Genomic DNA, 13,803 nt, shown 5'->3' with positions numbered 1-13,803 from the left:
TAAATGCTATAGAATTAGTATTTTGTATTAGATTGGTTTTTAGGGATTAGAATATTCATGATGGAAGTGGATTTATTGTGTTACAAACGGGAAGTCACTCTCCTCCTCTCTCCTCTCCTCTCCTCTTCTCTCTTCTCTCCTCTCTTCTCTTCTCTTCTCTTCTCTTCTCTTCTCTTCTCTTCTCTTCTCTTCTCTTCTCTTCTCTTCTCTTCTCTTCTCTTCTCTTCTCTTCTCTTCTCTTCTCTTCTCTTCTCTTCTCTTCTCTTCTCTTCTCTCTTTCTCTTCCTATCTTTACTCCTTGCTCTTCTTCTCCCACCTCTCCTCTCCTCTCCCTCTCCCTTTACCCAAATACCCTTTTATCCCATTACTCTTCTCCTCTTCTTCCTCTCTTTTCTCTCTTTTCTTTTCCTCTTCTCTTCCCCTCTTTACCTTCTTTACTCTCTCTCTTTACCCTCCTTCTTCTCTCTTTCTCTCCCCCTTTTTATCTCTTTAATCTGCACGTGGCTGTGCCGGGCAGCTCCTTGCAGACTCCCTTATAATAAACTGCAACTGTAGCTTTTAGCATTTACAGAGCGTCTGAGTCTTGTTCCTCGCGTCCACCCTGATACAAAGAGTCCAGGAGTCCCCCGCAGAGTGGCGCCCAACGTCATTTAAAGAACCAGCTCACCCGTTTTTGGTTGCGGGACGTTTTTTCCTGGACGGTAACTATTAAACCTACTTTTACCTACTTTCCTCGCTTGCCGTGAGCACAGCTTTGCGTTGGTTCAGCAACGTATTGGGCTGGAGCTCTTAAAATATTCTTACTGTCGAGAAAGCCGTGGAGTAAGGGGAGCCAAGCTTTGCACGGACTTTCTGACAGCCCTCGAGCACACAGTTACTGCCGGTCAGTACTGCCTGGAGCTCTCTGAGGGAACCGCCGCGGCACTCCCCGCCGTGGCATCGAGTTCAGCCACACGCTGCCTGGCGGTGTGTGAGCTGTAACTCAGTGGAGGGAGGTCCCGAGTCCGCTACGCCGTTGCACAGCGACGCATAGAGCGGTGCTCTGAGAGGGGACCGGAAATACAGTGTCTTCCACCCAGAAAGGACGCCTGGCCAGCGCTTTCGTGGGACTCCGGAAATTTTACACTGTATCAGCGGCAAACCGAGGTTAGTAGTTAAAAGTTAATATAAAAGTTAGTAGTTAAAAGTTAATATAAAAGTTAGTAGTTAAAAGTTAATATAAAAGTTAATAATGGGACAGACTCATTCTGCTCAAGAGAGAGACCTGTATAAGCAGTTGAAACATTTATTAAGTTCTCATCACCATGACCTGCCTAAGCACGAGTTAAAAAATCTTTTGGAGTGGACTTTACTTAATTTTCCTCATGCAGACCGTTCCGTAATTTTTACCGCAGATTTTTGGGAGAAAGTAGGGGTTAAACTTTTTAACCGCATTTCTCGCCGAGATATGGCTGTAGCAGAACTAGTCCCGGCATGTCGCGCGTTGCTTGAGTTGTTTGTGGACAAGTCCTCAGCAGCCACCTCCCCTCATGCCCCTGCGGTTCCCCCCTCCGTTTCTACAACCCCGATTCCCGCGGCACCGGTTCCCCTGCTCCCCCGAGTCCCGGCCGCAGCGCCTCCAACCCACGTGGTCCCAGAACTCGCTCCCCCAGTCCATCCATCTTCCCCGGACCCCGCGCCTCTCCCGCTGCTCCCGCCGCCCCGGCGGGCACCATCCCCCACGCCCCCGGGGCCCCTCCCCCCGCGGTTTCGGTAACCCCGGGCCCCGCAGCTCCGGTCTCCCTGCTTCCCCGAACTCCTGCCGCCACGCTTCTGACCCACGTTGCTCCTGCCCCTCCTCCCCCTGTCTCCGCTCCCGTATCCCCAAACTCCGTCCCCGTAAACCCACCCGCCGCGTCCGCACCCAATCTTGCTAATCTCCCTCCCGTCCCGGTAACTACGACCGTTCCTGTCTCTCATGCTTCCTCAGTAACCCCAAATCCCGCCCCTCCTCTCGCAATCTGCACTTTCCCCACCCCCGGTCCTGGCCCGTCCCCGTCCCTTACCCCCGCTCTCTCCGCCCCCGCGCCCGTCACGGCTTTGGCCCCGCCCGTTGGCTCCGCCCCTGCACGCCCACCCGCCAACGTCATCGCCTCTGCCCCGCCCCTCGCTGATGGCGTCACGCCGACCCCGCCCCCCTCCCTCGCTCCCGCGAGTCCCTCAGCCCCTCCCCCAATACCCGGCGCCGCCGCCATGACGCCCGTGGCTGCGGCTCCCTTCGTTCCCACCCCGTTGCAGACACACCGGTCCGCTAAATCCATAGTCCCTGCAGTTACGGCATCGGTGCGGTCCAGCGTCCTGACGGACCGGGCTGCGCCGCTCGGCTCCACACCGGCGCTGCCGGCGGCAGCACAGATGCTCCCCGTTCCCAACCCAGGAGCTGCCTGGCGCGGAGTGAGCCCGACGTCGGAGCTGGCCCGCGCCGATGCACCGCTGCCTGCGCGCAGCTTCACGGATGCGCGGAGCACAACGTCAGCGCTGACCGCGGTCCCGGAGTGCCGAGACGTGCCTGTCGCTCCCACGCCAGCGCTGCAGGCTCCGGCCAGCCCAGTCCTCGGGCAGGCGGTGGGGGACGCTCAGCCTGGAGCTCCCCCACCTCCTGTGCCGCCTCGAGCCACTGCGTTCCTGCCTCAGTTCTGTCCGGTGACCATCGCAGCTCACCCCCTGAACTCCCGGTGCTCGGCAGTGCCCCACCCCCAGTCGGCAGCGTTCACCGAAAAGCCGTCAGCAAGCAGCCCGCCACAATCACAGATGCCATGCCTGTCCACATAACACTGGACACGAACACCCCCCATGCCCACAACTCGCCAGCGCCTCCTGCATCTGCACTGTCCCCGTCTCTCCTATGTCCCAAAGCGTCCCTTCAGCAGTACCCCTCCGCAGCCCGCTGTCCAGTACTCTATATGCCTACCGCACCAAAGCCAGATCCACCGCCGGACTTATCCACTTCAGCCCTGTTATCGCAACCTGGCACACATATTATGCAAAACAGAGGGGGAATTGACGGCATTGCACCCTCCGGTTTTGGTTAAAAACTCAAAAACACCTCAAGAAAAAAATTGGAATTTTATCGTTTGCTCAAATGCATGTTAAATTTCTTCCTTTGTTTTAGTTTTTATAGTGAAACCTTATCTGTAAATCAACCTAAGATAAATGCCTGGGTTGCTTTAGCCAAATCCGCAAGCTATGATATCATCTGTCTATTTAACACATGTAAAAAATTTCACAAATTTGCTGCATAAAGTTATCAAACTATTTTGCAAAATTTAAAAAATTTGGCTGACCAAATTACAAAAAGTTACTACCTAGCTGAACAGTTTGTTCAAAGTTAAGGCTTTGCCTCTTGGCTAAAGAAACTCTGTTTAACTCTAAAATAAGTTTGTTTATTCTAGTAGTAATAATTGTAGTTGTAATATTTGTACCCTGCAAATACTAATCAAAGCAATATCCAATGTATTAATTGTTGAACAAAACGGGGGAGATGTTGGAGAAGATGAAACTGAGGAATCTTGCAAATATGAATGCTCAGATTCTGGGAATATAGAGACCATGGATGAAATTGAAATGAAAGCCACGTTTGAGATACCAAGCCCTAGTTACTAAATAACCAGGTATACAATAGGATGGCTCACTGAAGCCAATCCACTCTTAACTAAACAATGCTTTTGGCCAGAGGGCAAGGCCAAAAGACACAAAAGACTGACCCGCACCCAAAGATTAGATCTTAGAGTTTAGAATGTCACATGCTATGCTAATGTAGGATTTCCTATAGGCTGTATGCAAATGCTATAGAATTAGTATTTTGTATTAGATTGGTTCTTAGGGATTAGAATATTCATGATGGAAGTGGATTTGTTGTGTTACAAACGGGAAGTCACTCTCTCCTCTCTCTCCTCTTCTCTTCTCTCTTTCTCTTCCTATCTTTACTCCTTGCTCTTCTACCTCTCCCTTTACCCCAATACCCTTTTATCCCATTACTCTTCTCCTCTTCTTCCTCTCTTTTCTCTTTTCTTTTCCTCTCCTCTTCCCCTTTTTACCTTCTTTACTCTCTCTCTATACCCTCCTTCTTCTCTCTTTCTCTCCCCCTTTTTATATCTTTAATCTGCACGTGGCTGTGCCGGGCAGCTCCTTGCAGACTCCCTTATAATAAACTGCAACTGTAGCTTTTAGCATTTACAGAGCGTCTGAGTCTTGTTCCTCGCGTCCACCCTGATACAAAGAGTCCAGGAGTCTCTCGCAGTAAAATCCAGTCTAAAATCCCACTTTGGCATAAAATCAGCCAAATGCGCCTAAAATCTTTGGAAACAAGACCGAGACCAACACCAGAACCAGCACCAGCATCAATACTGAGACCAACATCAGAAAGGAGACCGAGACCAGGACTGGGAACAGAATCGACACCAGAACTGAGACCAGCACAGCTCGAGAACTGGAACTAAGACTGGGACCAAGACCGAGACTGGACCTCGAATTTCCACTAGGACCAAGACTGACACCAGCACCGACACTGGGATGGGCACCAGGAGAGCTCCAGGACTGAGACTGAGAGCGGCACCGGCACCAGAACTGAGACTGGCACCACTCCATGACTGGCTCTGAGAGTGAGATTGGCACTGGGAGCACTCTGGGATCAACACTGGCACCAGTACCAGCACTGGGACCGGAACCGCTCTGAGACTGAGACCAAAACTGAAAACTAAACCAACACCAAGACTGGCACCGCTATAGGACCATGACTGAGCCTGAGACCAGAACCACTCCGGGATCAAGATTCAGACTGGGACCAGAATCAGCACCAGGAGCGCTTCAGGACTGCTCCAAACTGAGACTGAGAACGGGACCATGACAGAGACCGACACCAGGAGCGCTTTGGGACGTCCTTGTTCACTGCAGGGCGTTTTGGCTGTGCCCCCACATAAGACTGGGCAGGACTGGGAGGGACCCATGGGAGGGGCGGGACCGTCTTAGTTCACATCGTTCTGGAGCAGCCATCCCGGTCCATATGGTCTCACTTTGTACAATCCCAGTCCTTGTGATTCCAGTTTGTACAATCCCAGTCCATGGGATCCCAGTTTGTACAACCCCACTCTGCATGGCCCTGATCCATCTGGTCCCAATCTGTGCAGTCCCAGGCTGGAGGATCCCAGTCCTTGTGATCCCAGCCCCCATGATCCCAGTCTGCATGGTCCTGCATGGCTCACACTGCCAGGCTCTGGAATTCCAGTTCCCAGCATGGAAAAGCTGTTCCTGTTTTGATTCTCCAATTTGAGATTTCCAGCCAAGGCACCCATTTATGTCACAGCTTTAGCATCCCGATCCTGTTCCCAATCCCTATCTCATTCCTGTTTTTATTCTCAATCTTCTTCCCATTCCCCTTCCTGATGACGTTTCCAGTCCTGTTCCTGGTCCTGAGCCCGATCTCATTCCTATTCCCATTCCAATCCTAATTCCATTCCTGTTCCCAATCCCTATCTCATGCCCAATCCCTATCTCATTCCCATTCCCTATCTGTTCCTGTTCCCATTCCCAATCTCGTTCCCATTTCCAATCTCGTTCCCCTTTCTGATCACGATCTCATTCCCAGTCTCGATCCCTTTCCCAATTCCAATCCCTTTCACATTCCCATTCCCTCTTTCATTCCCATTCCCAAGCCCGTTCCCATTCCTGATCCTGTTTCCATTCCCAATCCCAATCCCATTGCCTTTCCCAGTTCCAATCCTGTTCCCATTCCCATTCCCAATCCCCAATCCCAATCCCATTGCCTTTCCCAGTTCCAATCCCATTCCCATTCCCAATTTCCAATCCCAATCCTTATCCCATTCTCAATCCTGATCTCATTCCCGTTTCTGATCTCTCATTCCCAGTCTCATTCCTATTCCCAATCCCAAACCTGTTCTTGTTTCCATTACCATTCCAATCTCATCCCTGTTTGTGATACTGATCTCATTTACCATCTCTATACCTTTCCCAATCATGATCCCATTGTCATTCCCAATCCTTATTTCATTCCCAATTCCGATCCTGCCGCTGTTTTCAGGGAATCATTTTTATCTCAATCTATACCCTAAACCTGGGGGGGGGTCAAACACCCCCAAACTCCAAATTTGGGGTCAAAACCCCCAATTCCCAAACTTTGATGTTTGAAATATTTGGAGTATCCAACCGCTCTGATCCCAAAATTTGGGGTTAAAGCCCCCTGATCCTGAAATTCTAGGGTCAAAACTCCCCAAAACCCAAACCCTGGGGTGTCAATACCCCCAAATCTCAAATTTTAAGATCATCCATCCCCCTGAATTTCCAAACTCTGGGGTTAAATTCCCCAAATCCCCATAATTTGGTGTCCAATCCCCCCAAATCCCACACTTTGGGACCAACTCCCCCAAACCCCAAATCCTGAGGTGTGAAACACCCTAGAGCCCAAATTTTAGGATCAAACCCCCTCAGACTCCAAACCTTGGGGTATCAAACCCCCCCAATTCCTAAACTCTGGGGTTTGAAATATTTGGCGTGTCCAACCCCCCAGATTCCAAAATTTTGGGGTCTAAACCCCTGATCCCAAAGCCTGGGGTGTCAAACCACCCCAAACTTTAGGATCAAACCTCGCATATCCCCAAACTTTGGGGTCAAACCCACCTGACCCCAAACTCCCCTCCAAAACCACTCCACCCTAGGGGGCACAGCAGAGCTCATTTGGGATTTATTTGGGGTTGGTTTGGGATTGATTTGGGGTTGATATGGGATTTTTTTGGGGTGGGGGAGGTCCAGATGCAATGTCTGCAGAAAGACCCTGGGTACAATGCTGGGGTGGGAAAAACCCCAAAAAACTCCCTGGGGAACCCCAAAAACCCCTGGGGAACCCTAAAAGTAAATTTGCGGAGGGAAAAGTAGATTTTGGGGCAAAAGGGGAAGAAATTGGGATATAAAAATGAGATTTTGGGATGGAAAAGGAGATCTGGGGAAGAAAATAGGTTTAGAGTGGGGATTGAGGATTTGAGGTCAGGATTTCAGTGGGAAAAGGGGATTTGGTGGATTGAAAAAGATTTTGGGTGGGAAAAGGGGATTTTGGGTGGACAGGACAGGATTTGGGGTGGAAAAAACAGATTTGGGGTGGGAAAAGGGGATTTTGAGCGGGAAAAGGAGATTTTGGGATGGGAAAAGGAATTTGGGAGGCACAAAATATTTGGGATATTAAAAAAGAATTTGGGGTCTGAAAAGGACATTTGGGGTGCACAAAGAAGGATTTTGTGGTTGGAAAAAGGGAGGATTTGAGATTTAAAAAATGACTTGGGATAAAAAAGGAGGATTTGGTCCGAGCTGAACTTACCTGAGGGAGTGGGGGCAGGTGGGAGGTTTGGGACAGGGTCAGGACCATTTCTGGGGCAGTTTTCTGGGATTTTTGGTGTCTAGGGCTGTTTTTGAGAAATTTTGGAATATTTGGGGGCAGCGTTGAGTGATTTTGGGGTGGTTTGGAGGGATTTTAGTGTGTTTCTATGGGATTTTGGGCTCTTTCTAGATGATTTTGAGGCAGCCTGAAGGGACTTTGGGGTGTTTCGGGGCAGTTTTGGGGTATTGAGGGGCGGTTTTGAGGCGTTTCTTTGGAATTTTGGGGTATTCCAGGCCCATTTTTTCGGGCTTTGGGGGTGTTTCAGATGGGTTTGGGTCACTTTTTGGCGAAGGAGATCTTCATGACGTTGCTCTGGGATTTGGGGAGTTTCGGGGCAGTTTTGCCAAAGCCTCCCCAAATGCGACTCAGACCTCTCACTTCCCCTCAGACCCCTCGAGTTTCCCCCATGTCCCCCCGGCCCCACGTCAGGTACCCCATTTCCCCCCAAAGTTTCCCTAGACCTCTCAGTTCCCCTCAGAGAGCCCTAAAGCACCTCATCTCCCCCCGGCCCTACCTCGGACCCCTCAATTCCCCTCAGAGCCCCCCACATCCATTCCAGACCCACCTCAGACCCCTCAGTATCCCTCAATTCCTCAATTTCCCTCAGGCTCCCCCCAAATTCCCCCAAATCCTTTAAAGACCCACCTAAGGCCCCCTAAATACCCCCATTTCCCCCCAAAGCCTCCCCAAAAGCACCTCAGACTCCTCAATTCCCCTCAGATTCCCCCCAAATTCCTCCATGTCCCCCCGGCTCTACCTCAGATACCCTATTACCCACCAAAGCCCCCCACAAAAGCACCCCAGACCCCTCAATTCCCCTCAAACTCCCCCAAATCCATTCCAGACCCACCTCAGGCCCCTCAATTCCCCTCAGACCCCTCAAGTTCCGCTCAGATTCCCCCCAAATTCCCCCATTTCTCCCCGGCCCTACCTCAGCTCCTTCCTCAGCCGCTCTCCCCTCACGCTCTATCCGCCGCGCGCGCAGGACCCTCCCAGCCAATAGCGGCGCGCCTCTCCCCGATTCAACCAATCAGCGCAACGCTCCCCTCAACAACACCCGCCTCCCGCGCGCGCTGCAGCCAATGAGAAGCCAGGCGGGAGTGGCGCCCTCTGCCCCGGGGCCGGCCATGGAGAGGGCGGCCCCTCCCCCCGGCCCCTCCCCGGGCTCGGGCGGGCGCTGAGGGAGGCGCTGCAGAGAGCGGGGCAGGCGCCGGGAGAGGACGAGGGGCTGCGGGAGCTGCTGAGGCGGCGCAGGGACAGGTGGGGGAGGGGCGGGGTGGGGGTGGAGGGTGGGGTGCTAAAACGCGGTCTGGGGGGCATTTGGGGAGGGATCTTGGGGGGTTTTGGGGGAGTCTGGGGGTTTGGGGGGAGGGGTTTGAGGGGGTTTTAGGGGGTTTTGGGGAGGGGTCCTGGGGGCGTCTGGGGAGTTCTGGAGGGTTTTGAGGGGGGTCTGGGGTTCCTAAGAGGGGTTTTGGGGGGTTTTGGGGAGCAGTCTGAGGGGGGCTCTGGGGGGCACTTGGCGGAGGGGTCTTGGGGAGGTCTGGGGGTCCTAGAAGGGGTCTGGGGGGTTTTGGGTGGGGGGTTCTAAGGGGGGGCTGGAGGGTTTGGGGGGGTTGGGGGGATTTTGGGGGCGTCTGGGGGGCTTGGGGGGGTCTGAGGGGGCTCTGAGGGCATTTAGGGAGGGGTCCTGGGGGAGTCCTTGAGGGGTTTTTGGGAGGGGTCTGGAGGGGATTTTGGGGGGGTCTAGGGGGTTTTGGGGTTCCTGGGGGGGTCCCAGGGGAGGTTTGGGGGTCCTGGGAGGGTTTTGGGGTTCTCGGGGGGGGGGGGGGGGGGGGGAGTAGGGCCCGGGGCAGATTTGGGGGTCCCAGGGATGATTTGGGGTTCCTGGGGGGGTCCCAGCCCCACCCTGACCGGGATCTGGGGGGTTTTGGGGGCAAGGGGATCCCCCCTCAGTTTGGAGGGGTGCCCAAGGTGCTCCCTCCCCAGAAACTCTCCAGGGAAGTGGCTCCTGTTCCACCGGCCCGTGACCCCCCTGATCCAGGACAGGCCCCAGTGAGTCTGGGGGCTTCGGGGGGGGCCGGGGGGGGTTTAGGGGGGTCTGGAGGGGTTTTTGTGGGGGCTGGGGGGATCTGGGGGGGCTCTGGAGAAACCCTAAAATCCCCCAAAACTCCCTGAAATCCCCTAAATCCCCCCCAAATCTCCCCAAATTCCCCCAAAACCCCCCAAGATCTCCCAAAATCCCTCAAAATCCCCTGAAAACCTTAAAATCTCCCCTAAATTGCCTCAAAACCCCCAAAATCCCTCCCAAAATCCCTCCCAAATCCCCATTGAAATCCCCCAAATTCCCCCCAAATCTCCCCAAAATCCACCCAAGAATTCCCTGAAATCCCCCCAAAATCCCCCCAAATCTCTCCAAAATCCACCCAAGAATTCCCTGAAATCCCCCCAAAATCCCCCCAAATCCCCCAAAAATCTCCCAAAATCCCTCAAAATCCCTGAAAACCTTAAAATCTCCCTAAATTGCCTGAAAACCCCCAAAATCCCCTCAAAATCCCTCCCAAATCCCCCTTGAAATCCCCCTTGAAGTCCCCCAAATTCCCCCCAAATCTCCCCAAAATCTCCCAAAAATCCACCCAAGAATTCCCTGAAATCCCCCCAAATCCCCCAAAAATCTCCCAAAATCCCTCAAAATCCCCTGAAAACCTTAAAATCTCCCCTAAATTGCCTGAAAACTCCCAAAATCCCCCCCAAAATCCCTCCCAAATACCCCTTGAAATCCCCCTTGAAGTCCCCCAAATTCCCCCCAAATCTCCCCAAAAATCTCTCCAAAATCCACCCAAAATCACCAAAATCCACCGAAGAATTCCCTGAAATCCCTGCAAAATCCTCCCTAATCCCCTAAAAATCTCCAAAAATCTCTCCAAATCCACCCCAAAATCTCTCAAAATCTCCTGAAAACCCCACAATCTCTCCAAAATCCCTCCCAAAATCCACCCCAAACCCTTCCCAAATCCTCCCCAATCCCCCTGAAATCTCCTAAAAATCCCCTGAAATCCCCCAAATCCCCCCAAATTTCCCAAAATCTCTCCAAATCCCCCAAAATCCCTCCACAAATTCCTGAAATCCCCAAAATCCCCTGAAATCCCTCCTGTGGGAGCCCAGGGTGTACCCCTGGCCTCCTTGGGGGTCTCAAAACCCCCCTGGCAAGGGTCTCAAAGACCCCTGAGTGACACCCAGGTGTCTCAGGCGCTGAATTCAAACCCCTGGGGGAAATTACCAACACAGAGGGAATGGAAACAAGCCACCAAAATTAGTAAAGTGTAAATTAGACTGTTAGAACGTAGATAAATAGACTTTTGGGGATGTTTATGATAAGGGACACGTGGCCAAGATGGAGAATTTGGGGTGTGGATACTTCTTCCTCCTCCTTCTCCGTGTCATCCATGCTGGGTGACATGCTGGCACTTTCAGAGTGGATGGGGACAGAGCTGGACAGTTGAACAAAGTTGTATTGTATTGGAAAGTTGTTATAAACATTTAGCAGGTCATGCAGACTATCCAAGAGCAGCCCTGCCTTCAGCAGGCAGATCCATCCTGGATGCCCGGCTGGACAGAGCGCTGTCAGCCGGGCAAAGAGTTCCTGAGACAGGAAACAATGAACAATCCTTGGAGCCTCTGAAACCGTCTGCTGCAATCTCTCATCGGCGGCTTTGGGAAAACCAGGATTTGAACCACTGCATGTCCTCCTGAGGTGATCTCAGGGCTAAGGAGAAACTAGGGGCTGTGACATTTGTGCACCCCAAATTCTCCTTTTCATACCCCAAACCTTTTGTGCATCACAAATTCCTTTCCCTGCCCTAAAATCTCCTTTTCCCACACCAAATCCTCCTTTTCCCACCCAAAATCCTTACCTGTCCACCCAAAATCCCATTTTCCCACCCCAATCCCTTTTCCCACCCAAAATCTCCTTTTTCAATTCCAAATCCCCTTTTCCCACTGAAATCCTGAAATCAAATCCTCAATCCCCACCCGAAACCCTCTTTTCCTCCCCCAAATCTCCTTTTCCATCCTAAAATCTCATTTTTCCATCCCAAATCCTTCCCCTTTTACTCCAAAATCTCTTTTTCGCACCCCAAATCCACTTTTTAGGGTTCCTCAGGAGGTTTTGGGGTTTTTCCCAGCATTGTACCCAGGGTCTCTGCAGACATTGCACCTGGCGCTGCCCCCATCCCAAATAAATCCTAGATCAACAGCAATTAAATCCCAAACCAACCCCAAATCCCCTTTTTAGGGTTCCCCAGGGGTTTTTGGGGTTCCCCAGGGGTTTTTTTGAATTTTCCCACCCACAGCATTGTACCCAGGGTCTCTCTGCAGACATTGCACCTGGACCTGCCCCCACCCAAAATAAATCCCAAACCAACCCCAAATAAACCCCAAATCAATCCCAAACCAACATGAAATAAATCCCAAATGACCCCTGCTGTGCCCCCCAGAGTGGAATGGTTTTGGAGGGGAGTTTGGGGTCAGGTGGGTTTGACCCCAAAGTTTGGGGATATGGGAGGTTTGATTCTAAAGTTTGGGGGAGTTTGACACCCCAGGGCTTTGGTCAAGGGGTTTGACCCCAGAATTTTGGGATCAGGGATTTGGAGACCCCAGATATTTCAAATCCCAGAGTTTAGGAATTGGGGGGGTTTGACACTTAAAGGTTTGGAGTCTGAGGGGGTTTGATCCTAAAATTTGGGGTCAAGGGTGTTTTACACCTCAGGATTTGGGGTTTGGGGGTGTTGGTCCGAAAGATTGGGATGTGGGGGTGTTTGGACACCAAATTATGGGGTTTGGGGGGGTTTAACCCCAGAGTGTGGAAATTCAGGGGAAGTGGACGATCCTAAAATTTGGGATTTCGGGTTTGGGTTTTGGGGAGTTTTGACCCCAGAATTTGGGGACCAGGAGGCTTTAACCCAAAATTGTGGGATCAGAGGGGTTGGACACCCCAAATATTTGAAACCCTAACATTTGGAGATTGGGGGTTTTGATCCCAAATGTGGGGTTTGGGGGTGTTTGACCCCAGGATTTGGGGGGTTTTGACCCCCAATTTTTGGGGGTAGAAGTTGAGATCAAAATGATTCCCTGAAAACAGTGGCAGGATCAGGATTTGAAACAGGTTCGGGATTGGGAATGAAATAGGGATTGGGAGTGGGAATCGGATTGGGATTGGGGACAGGATTGGGAACGGGATCGGGATTGGGAATGAAATAGGGATTGGGAATGAGAACGGGATCAGGATTGGGAAAGGGATTGAGGTGGCAAATGAGATCGGGATCAGAAACAGGGATGAGATTGGGAATGGGAACAAGAACAGGTTTGGGATTGGGACTAGGAACGAGACTAGGAATGAGGGCTCAGAAAGGGAATGAGATCAGGTTTGAGAATGGAATAAGGACTGGGATTGGGGATTGGGAACAGGATTGGGAATGGGGATGGGAACGGCATTGGAACTGGGAAAGGCAATGGGATCGGGATTGGGTATGGAAACAGGATCAGGAATAGGAACAGGTTTGGGAATGGGAATGGGAATGTGAAAGGGATTGGAATTGGGAAAGGGATCGAGACTGGGAATGAGATCGGGGTCAGAAATGGGAACGAGATTGGGAATGGGAACAGGAACAGGATTGGGAATGGGAATGAGATAGGGATTGGGAATGAGATAGGTATTGGGAACAGGAATGGGATTAGGATTGAAATGGGAATAGGAATGAGATCCGGATCAGGACCAGGAACAGGACTGGAAACGTCATCAGGAAGGGGAACAGGATGAAGATTGATAATAAAAACAGGAATGAGATAGGGATTGGGAATAGGATTAGGAACAGGATTGGGATGCTAATGGTGTGACATAAATGGGTGCCTTGGATGGGAAATCTCAAATTGGAGAACCTAAACCAGGATGAGAAGGAACGACTTTTCCATGCTGGGAACTGGAATTCCAGAGCCTGGCAGTGTGAGCCATGCAGGACCATGCAGACTGGGATCATGGGGGCTGGGATCACAAGGACTGGGATCCTCCAGCCTGGGACTGCACAGATTGGGACCAGATGGATCAGGGCCATGCAGAGTGGGATTGTATAAACTGGGATTTCATGGACTGGGATTGTACAAACTGGGACCATATGGACCGGGATGGCTGCTCCAGAAAAATGTGAACTGAGAAGGACCCGCCCCTCCCAGGGTCCCTCCCAGTCCTGCCCAGTCTTGTGTGGGGGCGCAGCCAAAACTCCCCGCAGGGAACAAGGAGCTCCCAGAGCACTCCTGGTGTCGGTCTCCGTCCTGGTCCCGGTCTCAGTCTCAGTTTGGAGCAGTCCTGGAGAGCTCCTGGTGCTGAT

General features: G+C 51.9%; 1 protein-coding gene and 1 long non-coding RNA gene across 3 annotated transcripts in view; both read left to right on the top strand.

Annotated features, from left to right (window-relative positions):
- LOC130266406 (zinc finger protein 501-like) overlaps positions 1-13,803 on the top strand; it is a gene marked incomplete at its 3' end in the record, with an annotated part of 53,041 nt that overhangs the window by 16,659 nt on the left and 22,579 nt on the right. The window lies entirely within an intron of this gene.
- On the top strand, positions 8,533-11,902 carry LOC130266407 (uncharacterized). Of its 2 annotated transcripts, none has more exons than XR_008842876.1 (3): positions 8,533-8,683; positions 9,410-9,475; positions 10,965-11,902. It is a non-coding gene; the product is annotated as an uncharacterized LOC130266407 (long non-coding RNA). The 2 variants fall into 2 exon arrangements; XR_008842875.1 differs by having other exon boundaries at positions 9,362-9,475.

This window comes from Oenanthe melanoleuca, unplaced genomic scaffold (assembly GCF_029582105.1).
Source record: "Oenanthe melanoleuca isolate GR-GAL-2019-014 unplaced genomic scaffold, OMel1.0 S035, whole genome shotgun sequence".
NCBI lineage: Eukaryota > Metazoa > Chordata > Aves > Passeriformes > Muscicapidae > Oenanthe > Oenanthe melanoleuca.
This window is presented reverse-complemented; position numbering and strand designations above follow the sequence as displayed.